This window comes from Hylobates moloch, unplaced genomic scaffold (genome assembly GCF_009828535.3).
Source record: "Hylobates moloch isolate HMO894 unplaced genomic scaffold, HMol_V3 SCAFFOLD_7, whole genome shotgun sequence".
Classification (NCBI taxonomy): Eukaryota; Metazoa; Chordata; class Mammalia; order Primates; family Hylobatidae; genus Hylobates; species Hylobates moloch.
Genome location: NW_026652282.1, coordinates 48732039 through 48748294, shown reverse-complemented (window position 1 = coordinate 48748294; position 16256 = coordinate 48732039).

Genomic DNA, 16256 nt, shown 5'->3' with positions numbered 1-16256 from the left:
CTACTTTCATCGCTATAGCATTCCTTACACTCATCGAATGAAAAATCTTAGGCTACATACAACTATGCAAAGGACCTAACATTGTAGGTCCCTATGGGCTGCTTCAACAGCTGACGCAATAAAACTTTTCACCGAAGAACCCTTACAGCCCTCAACATCTACTATTACCCTTTATATTATTGCTCCAATCCTAGCCGTTTCTATCGATCTCCTCTTATGAACTCCCCTCCCTATACCAGATCCTCTAATTAATTTTAATATAGGCCTCCTATTTATACTAGCCATATCAAGCCTAGCCATTTATTCTATGATCAGGATGAGCATCTAATTCAAAATATGCACTAATCAGCACATCACGAGCTGTGGCCCAGACAATTTCAAATGAGGTAACCCTAGCCATTATCCTGTTATCAGTTTTACTGATAAGTGGTTCACTTAACTTATGTGCACTCATCACAATGCAAGAACTCCTCTTACTGCTCCTACCATCATTACCCCTAGCCATAATATGATTATCTCCACACCAGCAGAAACTAACCGAGCCCATTTTGATCTAACAGAAGGAGAGTCAGAATTAGTCTCAGGCTTCAACATCAAATATGCCGCAAGCTCATTTGTCCTCTTCTTTATAGCAGAGTACATGAATATTATTGTAATAAATGCCCTAACTACCACTATCTTCCTAGGAGCACTACACACCATATATTCACCAGAACTCTATACCATAAATTTCATTACCAAGACCCTTCTTTTAACCACCCTATTCTTATGAATTCTAAGAGCATACCCTTGATTCTGCTACAACCGGCTCATATATCTTCTATGAAAAAATTTCCTATGACTTACACTAGCATTCTGTATATGACATATCTCAATGCCTGTCCTAATTTCTAGCATCCCACCCCAAACATAGGAAATACATCTGACAAAAGAATTACTTTGATAGAGTAAACAACAGAGGTTAAAATCCTCTTATTTCTAGAACTATAGGAATTGAACTTACCCCTGAGAATCCAAAATTATCCATGCTACCTATCACACCATGTCCTAGAGTAAGGTCAGCTAAATAAGCTATCGGGCCCATACTCCGAAAATGTTGGTTGCACCCTTCCCATACTAATTAATCCCTTAGCTCAACTTGTTATTTCCCTTATTATTTTTACAGGAACTCTTATCACAATGCTAGGATCACACTGATTTCTTATCTCAACAGGCCTAGAAATAAACATACTAGCCCTTATCCCAATCCTAATTAAAAAAATAAGTCCCCACTCTACAGCTCTACAAAAGCAGCAACCAAATACTTCCTTATGCAAGCAACTACCTCTGTAATTCTCATAATAGGTATCCTTTTCAATAACCTGTCCTCTGGACAATTAACAATAATAAACACTATTAATCAATTTTCATCATTAATAATAGTGACCCTAGTAATAAAACTAGGAATAGCCCCCTTTCACTTCTGAGTCCCACAGGTAACCAAGGAACCTCTCTAATACCTGGTATACTTCTCCTCACATGACGTTATGAAGAAACATCGATTATGTTTTAAATTTTCCCATCAACAAACACGAACATCCTCCTATCTATCGCAATTCTATCCATTATAGTAGGCAGCTGAAGAGGGCTTAACCAAGCACAATTGTGTAAAATCTTAGCCTACTCCTCAATCACTCACATAGGCTGAATAATAGCAGCACTACTCTAACCCAAACATTACCATTCCAAACCTAGTTATTTATTTTCTCTTAATAATAACCATATTTTTAACACTCAATCTGAGTATAAGCACCACAACGCTGTCACTATTACACACCTGAAACAAATTAACATGGTTGACACCTATAATTACACTAATTCTACTATCTCTAGGAGGTTTACCTCCATTAACAGGGTTCCTGCCTAAATGAATCATCATCCAAGAATTTACAAAAAACAAGAGCCTTATTGCTGAACCATTATAGCCATCAATAACCCTACTCAACCTGTACTTTTACATACGCCTAATTTATTCCATCTCAGTGACATTATTCCCCACATCTAATAATAGGAAAATAAAATGACAATTCGAAAACACAAAACCCATACTATTCTTCCCCCCACTTATCTCTTCTACCCTCCTCTTACCTATCTCTCCATTAATACTAACTATAACTTAAAAATTTAGGTTAAATAAGACCAAGAGCCTTCAAAGCATGAATATTACACTTAATTTCTGTAACAGACCTGAGGACTGCAAGACTCTATTCTGCATCAATTGAATGCAAATCAACCACTTTAATTAAGCTAAGCCCTTGCTAGATTGGTGGAATTCAAACCCATGAAAATTTCGTTAACAGCTAAACACCCTAATCAACTGGCTTCAATCTACTTCTCTGCCATTGGGGGAAAAGGCGGGAGAAGCCCCGGCAGGACTGAAGCTTCTCCTTTGAATTTGCAATTCAACATGAGAAATCTCCTCAGGGCTGCTAAAAAGCGGCCTTGGCCTCTGTCTTTAGATTTACAGTCTAATGCTTACCCAGCCATTTTACCTTTTTTTCCCCACTTATGTTCATCAATTGTTGATTGTTTTCAACTAACCACAAAGACGTAGGAACTCTATACCTGCTATTCAGCACATGGGCAGGGATACTAGACACCGCCTTAAGCCTTCTAATTCAAGCAGAATTAGGCCAACCAGGAGCTCTGCTAGGGGATGATCAGATCTACAATGTTACTGTTAGCGCCCACACATTCATTATGATCTTCTTTCTGGTAATACCAGTCATAATTGGGGGATTCAGCAACTAATTAGCCCCTCTGATAATTGGTGCACCCAACACGGCATTCCCCCAAATAAATAATATGAGTTTCTGACTTCTTCCCCCATCTTTTCTGCTTCCACTTGCATCCTCAATAGTAGAAGCTGGCGCTGGAACCAGCTGAACAGTTTATCCCCCTTTAGCAGGAAATCTAGCACATGCAGGAGTCTCTGAATCTGACCATCTTCTCGCTCCATTTGGCAGGTGTTTCTTCTATCTTAAGGGCCATTAACTTTATTACCACAATGACTCTTTCTTCACTAGGAAAGTATTTCTGATTACATACTTAATTATATAGCCACATTAGTGTTAAGCTATCACTATCATTTTTGACATCAAAACATCAAATAAGTATACATCATGAACAGTGTGGCAAAAAAGGAAACAGATAGAGGGAAATGGAAAAGAAGAGTAAGACACGTGAAGAAGACAAATATTTGTTTCTAAAAGCAAGTGTTTTTGATGGACAACTGGCAAATGTCACAAGTTCTACAGTCTTTGTGATGTTTAGATATTCAGGTATTACAGGAATATATTAAATAAATCATATCAATAATTTCATCCATACTTTGAAATTATTAGAGTTCAAGAATGTATTCATTTTCTATTATGCCCTATATTCAAAACCTGTGTCTTGTACATATTCCATGTTCATCTTTTTCCATTTTCTTCTAGATAGTATAAACTACTATATACTACTGGATACTTTATTCATAGCTATTTTGCAAAAGAACAAGCTTTTAAATTTATTACTTTTGGATTAGTTTGCCTTTTACTAATGATTTGTACCTGTCTTTTATTCACGACCTCTTTCCTCTTCTGTTAGGTTTATTCTGTTGCTCTTTTATTATTATTTTTGTTTTTATTATGATTTTCTTGTATCATGTAATTTGCTATCCGCTTTAATAAGATGTGTATTTAAGGCTATGATCGTCCTAAGAATGCAATTGAGGCTTGTTCAATAGGCTCCTGGAAATAGTCTGAAAACTATCTTTTAATGCAAATAGTCTAATGAAATGGTTTAGCAGTGTAGAGTAAAAACATCTAGGTAATTTCTTCCCTAAACATGGAGTGTTTCCTTTAAATTCAGAAGCTCTTCTAATTAACAGTCGGCAATTTGGAAAATATGTGTAAACTATGCTGAACACTCAGGAATTAGTGAGTTATGGACTTTAAACTTTAGATCCTATTAACTGACGTCTCAAGACAGAAATTTTTAATATGTAATCTACGATATAGTTAGAGGTGATTCTATCATATGTGTCTTCAATCTAATTACACACAGTAGCTCATGAAGACTAACAGTAAGGCAAGGAGCATGCTCACTGACCTACCTGCATTCTCCCTACTTCATGGGCCACAGAAACCTGTCTCCTGCCATTTTATTATTCAGATATTCAAGGCTTCACTGCTGAAAGGATTTAAACTGCAATTATTCATTAAGAGCCACAGAATTGGTCAGGCGCTGTGGCTCATGCCTGTAATCCCAGCATGTTGGCAGGCCCAGGCGGGCGGATCACAAGGTCAGGAGATCGAGATCGTCCTGGCTAACACGGAGAAACCCCATCTGTACTAAAAATACAAAAAAATAGCCGGGTGTGGTTGCAGGCATCTGTAGTCCCAGCTACTCAGGAGGCTGAGGCAGGAGAATGGCCTGAACCCGGGAGGCGGAGCTTGCAGTGAGCGGAGATCGTGCCACTGCACTCTAGCCTGGGCGACAGAGCAAGCCTCCATCTCAAAAAAAAAAAAAAAAAAAAAATAGCCGCAGAATTCAGAATTTGACAAAATCCAAGAACAGTCATTCAGGTCTCCATATAGAGAAAAAATATCAAGCAGAGTGGTTGTTTATTTTCTTAGGAGCAATGAAGTCTCAACTCAGATATTATAATTGGACTGAAGCTGATTTTTATGATAAACAAATCATGAAAGTCGAGTATTTTTCTATTCTATCCAACAAAACCACAGCATGTAGAAATCAGCACTGAAATGGAATTTAATCTGATGTGCATTCACTATTTTCAGTAAGAGCAAACATGGGTGTAGAATTTATGGGATTCATCCAGAATCTCACAAATTATGGTAGAGCTGGTACTAGAATCCTCTTCAGTTCTCAGCACATTTCACACAAACTGGTATTACAAATGCACAATGTATTTGTTAAAAGCAGAAATTAAAAACTAATTGGAAAATTGTTAGCTGTTGGTTATACTCAGAAGAAAATGCTTTCACATTTGATGATTCAATATGGCTTTGACCCAGTTTGTTTCTGTATCTGACAGTGTTTAAGTCTTGCAGTCAGGCATTCAGGGTCTGAACTACCTTTCAAAGAAAGTCTGTATGTGAGCTCTGTTTTTAAAGGGGCACTAATGTTCTCTGCTTTTATTATCAAAAGTTTAATACTGTGGAAAACAGAAAGCATCTAATTTTGCATCTTAATGGATAACATACCCGCTTCTGGCATTTTAAAATGCTCTAGTTTTGGCAGACTCTTCCCCTCGACATCAGGATCATCTCTGCATTCATTCCCAGTCTTTGACTGAGACAGCTCCTGGAGATCAGCTACCAGGTCAGACACTTAAAAATGCAAAAATTATCGACTGAAGCAGACAAACATAAAATAAAAATAAGGAAATTATAATATTCTTTTCCTCAGCATTATGAAATAAAAGTCTGTAGGCTAGTGTCATAACAAATGCGATGCAAAAATGTTACAATTTCATTTTCTCGTATTATGAAGTCTTATTTTATTTTACGTATTTAATTGTTTTTTGAGACAGGGTCTCACTCTGTCCAGGCTGCAATGCAGTGGTACCACCTTGGCCCACTGCAGGCCCAACCTTCTGGGCTCAACGGATCCTCCCGTCTCAGCCTCACAAGTAGCTGAGCCTACAGGTGAATGCCGCCACCAAGGATAATTTTTGTATATTTTGGTAGAGATGGAGTTTCCCCAGGTTGCCCAGGCTGGCCTCAAACTCCCAGGCTCAAGGGATCTGCTGGCCTTGGCCTCCCAGTGTTTTGGGATTATATACATGAGGCACTGGTCCTGGCCTGAAATCTTATTTTAAATGACAATCTAAGGATAAATCACACTACACCTACTTTTTCCATATGTTAGTTACCATTGTGTATTATGAATAGCGAGTATCAACTAAGAAATCTGAAGTCTGCCACATAAATAGCATTTTAAGCATAAATGTAATTTTCTGAACGTTTACATCAATGTATTGGCTGGCCTATGACAAGTCATACAGTCGTGACACTCATCCCTTGTTGAAGTAACTTGAAAATTTTCTGGTAAAATTAATTAAAGTTATGCTTAGGTCCAAAGGCCCTACATGTAACTTTCCATAGATGAATCTCATTGAGAATGAAGTACCAACAACAACAGCAAAATCACTGTCCTGCAGTGAGAGTACAGGAAGTTGAGTGCAAATAAATAACTGGGTATATACCCAAAGGATTATAAATCATTCTACTATAAAGACACATGCACGCATATGTTTATTGCAGCACTATTCACAATAGCAAAGACTCAGAACCAACCCAAATGCCCATTAATGATAGACTGGATAAAGAAAATGTGGCACATATACACCACGGAATACTACGCAGCCATAAAAAGGGATGAGTTCATGTCCTTTGCAGGAACATGGATGAAGCTGGAAACCATCATTCTCAGCAAACTAACACAGGAAAAGAAAACCAAACACTGCATGTTCTCACTCATAAACAGGAGTTGAACAATGAGAACACATGGACACGGGGAGGGGAATATCACACACCAGGGCCTGTCCAGGGCTGGCGGGACTAGGGGAGGGAGAACATTAGGAGAAATACCCAATGTAGATTACGGGTTGATGGGTGCAGCAAACCACCATGGCATGTGTATACCTCTGTAACCAACCTGCACATTCTGCATGTACATCCTAGAACTTAAAGTATAATTTAAAATAAATAAACAAACCAGCATTGTGGACAGTCATATTCTGGAAACCCCTTAACAGTGAATTGCTAAATAATCCATGGCCCAAATTCTGTCAGTGTTTACCTTGAAAATGCTACCCGTTGAGGAAACAATTTCTGTTTCATGATAATCTTATGGCACTTCAAGTTTTCTAATTATAAAAGTGTTTAAACAACTTTTAAAAGCCTCTCAAAATCATACTAATATAGCTATCCGTATGCCAGTGTCCTGAATTATCCAACTTTTACCAAACACACTGTCAAAAACACCAATGAAAGGAAACAGTGGCTGTCATTCATTGAGCTCTTTTCTGGAGTTGCTATCCTGCTTCACTGAACTGTGTTTTGTCCTGAGCCAATACTGAAGTACCTTATAGTACAGCCATATTTGAGTATTACGCATCTTAAGCAAAACCAGTCACTTTCTCTTACAACATAGATGATAGGAAGAACATAAACCTTGAAACGAAATATGAATTCTATCTCCATGACTCAAGTAGTCTTTGGTAAACCTCAACCCATGAGCCTCAGTTTTCTTATTTATAAAATGGGGCTAACATCCCTATGCAAATGGGCTTTACTCAGGGTGTTACAAGGTAGGGTGACTTGGCACTCTACGTGCTATTAAAGGGTGCATACAACACTGTGGACACCACGGCTGAGAAGATGATATAACATTCTAAGAAGATCAAATTACACTAGTGAAATAATGTACATATTCTTACATCAAATGGTGTCAAAAATCAAGTTTTATTGGAATGCAGAGCCCCTCCCATTCGAACCTCCAGGCTGGAGTTGAGAAGTTGCAACACAGCACTGGGTGCTCCTCACTGGACACCTCTACCAGGCACTCTACAGACCTCAAGGCTGTGGTCACCTAAGTCCTAATTTGGCAACGACTGTATTTGCAAGCATACAAAGTAGATCTCAAAGAAAAAGAGAAGATTGCACATGACTGCAAACCATATTCTTCACTTTTCAAGCCATCTTTCAGCAAATGTTTGAGATCCTTTCCTAATGTTTTCTTTCCTCCTGTTACTGGTCATGGTATAATGTGTGATGCACACATAGGCCTCCTCCCCTTCCCACAGACATCTTTCATTCCCTTCCCAGCACCTTGAATCTCAGCTGCACCCTGATCTTCTTCTCTTTCCTGACCAGGTGTAGGATCCCGACTTTCAGTTGGTGGTTCCTCTTCTTGAGACTCTTCATGACTGGGCTCCTGGGACCAGGAGGGGTGAGTGTGTGCAAATACACTCACATACATCTCAATAATATAAGTATACAGAATACATAGATACTTCTGATCATAAGTCTAAGACATTTCTCCAACACTATTTCATATTCTTAATGTTTCATAAAGTTACTCTTCCCACAGAGAGTTTACTCTAAGACAGTTACCCTCAAGGGCTTTGGAAGCCATTTTAATCTGTCTTGGTACAGATGTGTACAATCAGTTATCAATAAGCATGAGAAGGAAGTCATGGGCAAAAACCGGGGAACAGAAGATCATCCATCCAGACAAAACCTGAACATAATCTTCTTGGATTAGTCTGTCCTTCATGAGATGCCATGATCATTTTTTATCAGCACGGAAGACCTTTACCAGTGTATGTATACTATTTCAACAACACTGTCACAAAAATAACTTTCTGCTAATAGAAAACATTGAATGTTAAGGCACTCACAAGCAGAGTCACAGTCAGCTCAGAAGCTCATAAACTTCATCTTGGTATAGGCCTATATATTGATCTTCCTTGGCACCTCATATTTCACTCTGCAGCACTATTCATAATAACAGAATACGGTGATTGGGAAAATGCACTTGAGAGGATAGCTATATTTGGCCACTTCTATGGACAAATGTTAGCTTGTAATTTTTTTAAAATTTGGAAAAACTTTGAAAGTCAGTCCCAGGGCAAGTGTGTGTGTATGTCTTCTGAATCGTATGCTTGCAAAGCTACTTATGTTGGTCAAGCTAGCACAGCAATGTCTTAAGGCTCCTGGCAAAGACGCAGGAAATTTCTGATGAGGTTTTTGGTGTCACAATTGGATTCTCCATCATGGAGACCTTTAGGAAAATACAGCTAGAGAATTAAAATCTGAGTGACAACGGCTTTTCTCACACACCCATTTGCTATTTGCCCCCTAAAATCAAGTTCTGTTGGAATACAGAGCCCGGCCCATTCGAATCTCCACGGTGGAGTTCAGAAATTGCAACACTGCACTGGGTGCTCCTCACTGGCCACCTCTGCCAGGCACTCTACATACCTCAGGGCTGTGGTCACCAGCCCGCAGCGTTCCCAGTTTCTAGGCTCCTTCCTTACCACGCACTTCGTCCCTTCCCATCCCTTCCCACCCACCCAGACTCCCCACCTAGGAGTCTCGAATCTGTCCTCTGTTGGGGGTTCCAGACGCTTCCTGGACTCAGATACCTCCAAAAGCAACCCCAGCAGTCGCCCCATCTCTGCCTGACCCCCCTCCACTCCGTGGCCCTCCTTCCTCCCTAGTTGTGGCCCTGCCAAGACCAGAAGGCCCATGGCCATGGTGCTGCATGAGAAGGACTATGACCTTGAGGCACTTCTACCTCTGAGCCAGGGACCACGCCGCCTGACCCATTCAGAAGCTTGCTGGCTCCTCCTCACACTCATTCTCACTTCACCTTCCGGGAGGACTGCCCTGCGGACCTACCCGCTACGTTTCAGTAGGGGAGAAAGACTCCAGACAGCAGGAAAGTGACCCTCACACCCTCTCAGCCCCATAGTGTTTGCAACGTGCTGCAAAGGGGTCGACCAGAAGAAGCCTAGTGAACATGCGCACTGAGGTGGCCACCCAAGAAGCATGAGCAGTGAGATCTGACTTTGTCTTGTGGACTGAGTTGCCCCTCCTTGTCCCGCCACGTCCAGTCCTCCTCTCCTTCCCAGGTCCCCACTAAGGAGGTTGGAATCCGTCCTCTGTGGGCGGATTCATATGCTTAGGGACTCAAAGACCTCAAATAGTGTACCCCTTCACAACTCACTCCAAGTTCAGCTGACCCTCCTCCCCTCTAGGGCCCTCCTTCCTCCCTTGTCTGGGCCCCCCATGACAACAAGGCCATGGCAGCACCACTCTCTACGTGGCCGTGGATCCAGTCGCCTGATGCACGCAAAGACCACCTGCCCCTCCTCACACTCACTCCCCCTTCAACTTCTGGGAGGGCTGATCTGCGGACCTACCGGCTGGATCCTAGTTGGCAAGAACGAAAGAAGTCACCATCTGTCGCCAGGCCCAGTGGCTCGGGCCTGTAATCCTAGCACTTTGGGAGACCGAGGCGAGCTCATGCCTGAGCTCATGAGTTCCAGACCAGCCTGGGCAATACGTTGAAACCTCGTCTCTACTAAAATACAAAAAATTAGCAGGGCGTGGTGGCGTGCACTTGTAGTCCCAGCCACTCGGGAGGCTGAGGAAGGAGAATTGCTAGAACCTGGGGGGCAGAGTTTGCCATGAGCCGAGATCACGCCACTGCATGCCAGCCTGGAAAACAGAGCGAGAGTCCACATAAAAAAAAAAAAAAAAAAAAAAAAAAGTCACCATCTGTCAGGGCTCTTCGGGGACAGGAGACAGACACCAAGGCACATGGGCAACAAAGGACTTGCCCAGCAAGGGGCATGCACACTATTAAGTCAGATACATGCAGGGCCAGACAGGGTTTTCCTGCTGTCCCCAGACTCACATCCACAGGGTCTCAGGAACACAAAGAAAGGGACTTGAGAGATCTTTTTGTTTTGTTTTGTTTTGTCTCTTGCCAACCATTCTCATGCATCCAGAAACTTTGGGAACAGACAGTCCCACATCACCCTTAGTGGAGGACGTATCTCAGAAAGACCTTTTGTGAAAGAACTAATTATTTTCATATCTATATTTATAAATGCTTTTCTTCAGACAGGATGTCACTCAGTCACCCAGGCTGGAGGGCAGTGGCATGACCATACCTCACTGCAACCTCGATCTCCTGGGCTCAAGCAATCCTCAAGACACAGTCCCCCCGAGTGGCTGGTACTACAGGTGGACACCACACCTGGGCAATTGATCGATTTATTTATTTAGGCAGTGGTCTCACTATGTTGCTCAGGCTGGTCTTGAATTCCTGGGCTCAAGTGATCCTCCCACCTTGGCCAATTTTTATACATGCTTTGATTAATCAATTTTTATTTGGTTCTGTGTTTTCTGTCATGCTTGCAATGAGTTTAACTAAATTCTAATGCAGACTAAATAAATACACACCTGTTTACTATTTTTAGGTTGTGCTATTGCACATTTAAGTCTCTGGAATAGTAACAGATTTGCATGAATATAACTGTAGGTCATTCAGGCAGTGTATAGTTCAAAAATCTCCATACATGTTGATAGTAGGATCTAGGCTCAGTCTACTGTGACATGATGCACAGCAGTGGTGACTATGCTCATCATAAACTGTACTCCCCAAATAGCAGCCAAATAACCTGTTCATAAGACAGCTCTGACATTATTTGCATAACACTGTAAGGAAGAGCACTACCTCAAAAGAGCCACTAGTATGTCAGATGTGGACTGGCTTTAGGCACATTTATTCTGATTTTGAAATCTGGTGTAAAGTGGGTCTTTTAAAGTCAGGGACAGTTTTGTTAGAATTGGGTAGGAATCATAATGATTTAGGATTGATGGAGCCAACAAGACAAGGATTTTTAGACTAAGACTTCAAAGAGTTTGGGATTGAAAAACGTCATTTGACACTTTTTATTGAGGAGCTGATGAATCTTTCAGGCAGTTGCTGAAACAACAGTAAAGTTCTTTGCAATGTTTATTTTCCTAGGCAAGAGATTCCTGTGTTAGTAAACTTATGTTGATGAAGCTAGTGGACTATAAACTCAAACTAACATAGACAGTAAGCTGTGTGCATGATTCCTGTTGTCTTTACTTTTATATTACTTAGCAGTTTCATGTGGGAAATAGTACATGAAAAGGAAGCATAGGAAGGGGGCCCTGATCAGACGTAGCTTTTTGTAAGTAAATTAGGACATATTGTTGAGCTGACTCCTATATATTCCATCCAGCTGGGCTTCCCTTAAGGAAATACCTTGAGTAGGAAGAGAGAGGTTTCTCAATTTCTCTGTCTCTAAAAAGCAGCTTGAGTAGGAATTGTGGTTCTTCAAGGTGTTTGTTTGTTTGTTTAGATGAAGTCTCACTCTGTCACCCAGGTTGGAATGCAGTGGCATAATCTCGGCTCACTGCAACCTCTGCCTCCCAGGTTCAAGTGATTCTCCTGCCTTGGCCTCCCAAGTAGCTGGGACTACAGGCATGCACTACCACTCCCAGCTAATTTTTGTATTTTTAGTAGAGATGGGGTTTCACCATGTTGGCCAGGCTGGTCTCGAACTCCCGACCTCGTGATCCACCCGCCTTGGCCTCCCAAAGTGCTGGGATTACAGGCATGAGCCACCGCGCCTGGACCTTGTTTTTGTTTTTGTTTTGTTTTGCTTTGTTTTTTGTTTTTTTGGAGTAAGAGCAGCCATAATCCTGACCTAATATTTAGTGTATCTTTTTTTTTTTTTTTTTTTTGAGACAGAGTCTCGCTCTGTCGCCCAGGCTGGAGTGCAGTGGCGCAATCTCAGCTCACTGCAAGCTCCGCCTCCCGGGTTCACGCCATTCTCCTGCCTCAGCCTCTCCGAGTAGCTGGGACTACAGGCGCCCGCCACCACGCCCGGCTAAATTTTTTGTATTTTTAGTAGAGACGGGGTTTCACCGTGGTCTCGATCTCCTGACCTCGTGATCCGCCTGCCTCGGCCTCCCAAAGTGCTGGGATTACAAGCGTGAGCCACCGCGCCCGGCCTTAGTGTATCTTTTATCTTTCTTGTTAATTTCAGTTTTTAGTATAGTGCACTCAGAAGTTCTCAAAGAATGGAAGATAGTGATTTCTGGATTTAGACTTTCTGTGAGCAACTAATTAACACATTATCAAAGTCATGGCATCAGATGGCTGCATGGTTGTTCTTCACTGAGACCTGGATTTTAACGATTGCTGAGTAGCCGCACTCCAGCTTCAAAGGGCAATGTTTAACCTCATGCCAAATTTAAGCTTCTTCCCACCATTCTTGTGGGAGATAACCCTTGACCAGCTGGATGAGTTCAAAGAATGATAATTTTAAATAGATGAGATAAAATAATTAGTAAATAGTATCCATCGCATACAAAATATACAAATACATGGCACACCCACATATACATACTTATATTTATTTGTGTACTGAAGTATATACAAACTATGTATTTCTCATGTATTGTAATAAAAGAGTTTGAAGGTCACTACCTTAGAGATTATGAGACAAAATGTTTAGAGGCCCTTTCTTTAGCCATCTGGGAAGATGATGGATTAAGATTTGCTCAGAATAAATTCACTGTTGTCTGTAGCTTTCTACATAATGCTTTAAGTAGCTCTCAGTGATATTTAAATTGGTCAGTTTTATTGTGGGCATTTGACCTTTAGCAAACTCATTTGCGAACTCCTGAGTTGGTGAGAAAAAGTCTGATTAGTGGTGGGGCTTTAGTTCCTACCATGTGTTTCTGCAGCTACAGGGTGTGTTCATGTGTGTGCTTCTGCACTCGTCTGATGGTGCTGTGATGTGTTCCCTTTCATTTCCCCCCTTTATTATTGACTGTCTCTTATGGTTCCTATTATGTACTTCATTAGCATCTAGTGACAGTGCCATCTGTGGTATTCGGATTTAATCCATTTTACACATATTCCAAAATATTTTCAAGCATGAATATTTATTCTTACCAACTTTCCTGTAAGTACTCGGAGGAGTCCAGTGCAATTAAATATGCATATTTGATGTTACATCTTACTGGGCAATAATTCTACTGCATTTATAATCAGACTAACAGTCGTTACACTTGAGGTATATGTCACCATCATGCTTACATAAATGACACATTGACCAAGACACAGAATGAAAGATTCTGAGATATTGACATTGTTTTAAAATGACCTTGAGAAATACACAATCATGGAATACTTGCAAAGATTCTCCTTTTGCAACTGATGCAGGATAGGCCAGCCCCAAAATTGAAACTTAGCCTGAGAGGGCTCTTGGCTTCTTTGCCCAGGAGAGATTTCAAGTGTTAGCTGGTAGTGTCAGACAGCAATCTTTCATTGAATGGAACTGCTCCTTGCAGAGCAGGGCTAACTCATAGGCACTACCCTCAGAGTCACCAACCTATGGGGTCTTTGCAAGAGCATTTCTATTGACTTATACCCACTTTCAATTATATGTACATTAAGGGCAGGTTAATGCAAGTTGAGGGGCAAGATATTTAGAACTTTCTATGAAAGGGGGTAACTTCCAGGCCATTTCCATGGGAAGCTGTTGTAACTTCCAGGTCATTGCCATGGCATTTGTAAACTGTGATGGTGCTGGTGGGAGTGTCTCATGCTAATAAGCAATAAGGGCAGCCAGGGATCACCCTTGTGGCCATCTGCTGGTTTCTGCCAGTTTATCCACTTTTTTCTGTCTGAGTCAGATCCTGTTTTAGTCAGCAGGGTTATGACCAGAAACAAGTCCTGCCAGTCTCCTACCTCAGATATATGTTTCTGTATCATTTAAGCCCTGGGACAAGTTTCTCAGACTGAAAACATGGTTTGGTAAAGCTCGATGCTTTCTTAAGGGGATAGGGTAATATCAGAAAATAATCCATACTTTTCAATCTGTGAGTAAATAAATTAAATAATGGATGAAAATGTATTTCTTAATGTGATGCAGAATAGTAGATATTAGATTAATACAGGGTCATGAATTTTTCTTTTATTTATTTATTTATTTTTTTTGCACACAAAACAATAAACATTTTCTAAAAATACATACAAACAAAAAGATGCGTATCAAACATATTAGGAAGGTTGCACATGGGAAGACGGAATAGAAATGGGGAGCAGGAATTAAAGAAAATAAATGAGAGAGGGACTTTATATGGATCAATGATAATAACTCAATCCTCTATTTGACAAGAAGGAGAAGGAAGAGGAAGAAAAAGAAAGTGGGATAAAGGATCAGAAAGGGAGGAAAATAGAAAAAATTAGAGTATGACTCCAGGGTAGAACTGCTTTGTTGTCACTGGGTTGGTTGGTTGGTTTGTCTGTTGTATTTTTCATATGTTTCGCCATGTTGGCCAGGCTGGTCTCGAACTCCTAGCCCGAAGTGATCAACCCGCCTCGGCCTCCCAGAGTGCTGGGACTACAGGCGTGAGCCACCACGTCCAGCCCCCACATTGCTTCTGGCCTCCGTGGTAGACCTCCCAGACGGGGCGGTTGGGCAGAGGCACTCCCCACATCCCAGACGGGGCAGCCGGGCAGAGGCGCTCCTCACTTCCCAGACGACGGGTGGCCAGGCAGAGGCGCTCCTCACTTCCCAGACGATGGGTGGCCGGGCAGAGGCGCTCCTCACTTCCTAGACGGGGCGGCCGGGCAGAGACGCTCCCCACCTCCCAGACGGGGCGGCGGCTGGGCAGGGGCTGCAATCCCAGCACCCTGGGAGGCCAAGGCAGGCGGCTGGGAGGCGGAGGCTGCAGCGAGCCAAGACCACACCACCGCACTCCAGCCCGGGCAACACCGAGCACTGAGTGAGCGAGACTCCGTCTGCAGTCCCAGCACCTTGGCAGGCGGAGGCGGGCAGAGCACTCGGGGTCAGGAGCTGGAGACCAGCCTGGCCAACATGGCGAAACCGCGCCTCCAGCCAAAGAAGAAAAAGCAGGCCGCGGTGGTGGCGTGTGCCGGCAATCCCAGGCAGCCCGCAGGCTGGGGCAGGAGAATCACGGGAGCCGGAGGCAGGGAGTCTGCAGCGAGCCGACTAGATTCCAGCCTGGGCCACAGAGGGAAGAAAAGAAGAAAGAAAGAAAGAGAGAGAGAGGGAGGGAGGGAGGGAAGGAAAGAAGGAAGGAAGGAAGGAAGGAAGGAAGGAAGGAAGGATTTTTCTTTAACAGTCTTGGCAATAAATATTTTAGTCTTTGTGGGCCACATAGATTATGTGGCATATTGTTGTGTTTTTTAAAAGTAAGAGTTTAAAATGTAAAAAAAAAAGTCTAAAGGCTATGCAAAAATGAGCCATGGGCTGGATTTAGCTACCAAGCCATAGTCAGCTATCCCCTGGATTATCTTTTAATTCAAATATTTGAATGCTGCATTTTTGTACCAGTAGTCAAAATATTAACAAAGGAGAGCTCTACCTCCACATAATATTTAGAAAGGCTCAAGAGAAAGTCCCTTTAGCCCTGAAAATGAGAAAAAGCCTAATAATCTATATTATCATTTTTTTTAGATCATGAGAGAGCTGATCATGAGAGGCAGCCATGGGAACTGATACAAGAGGATGACAAGTCCCTCTGAGGAGAGATGACACACACAAACTGTGTTACCTCTGGCAGAACGTGTGTGCAAGAAGTGACAGTCATAAAAGTGGGTAAGAAGGAAACAACTGAAAT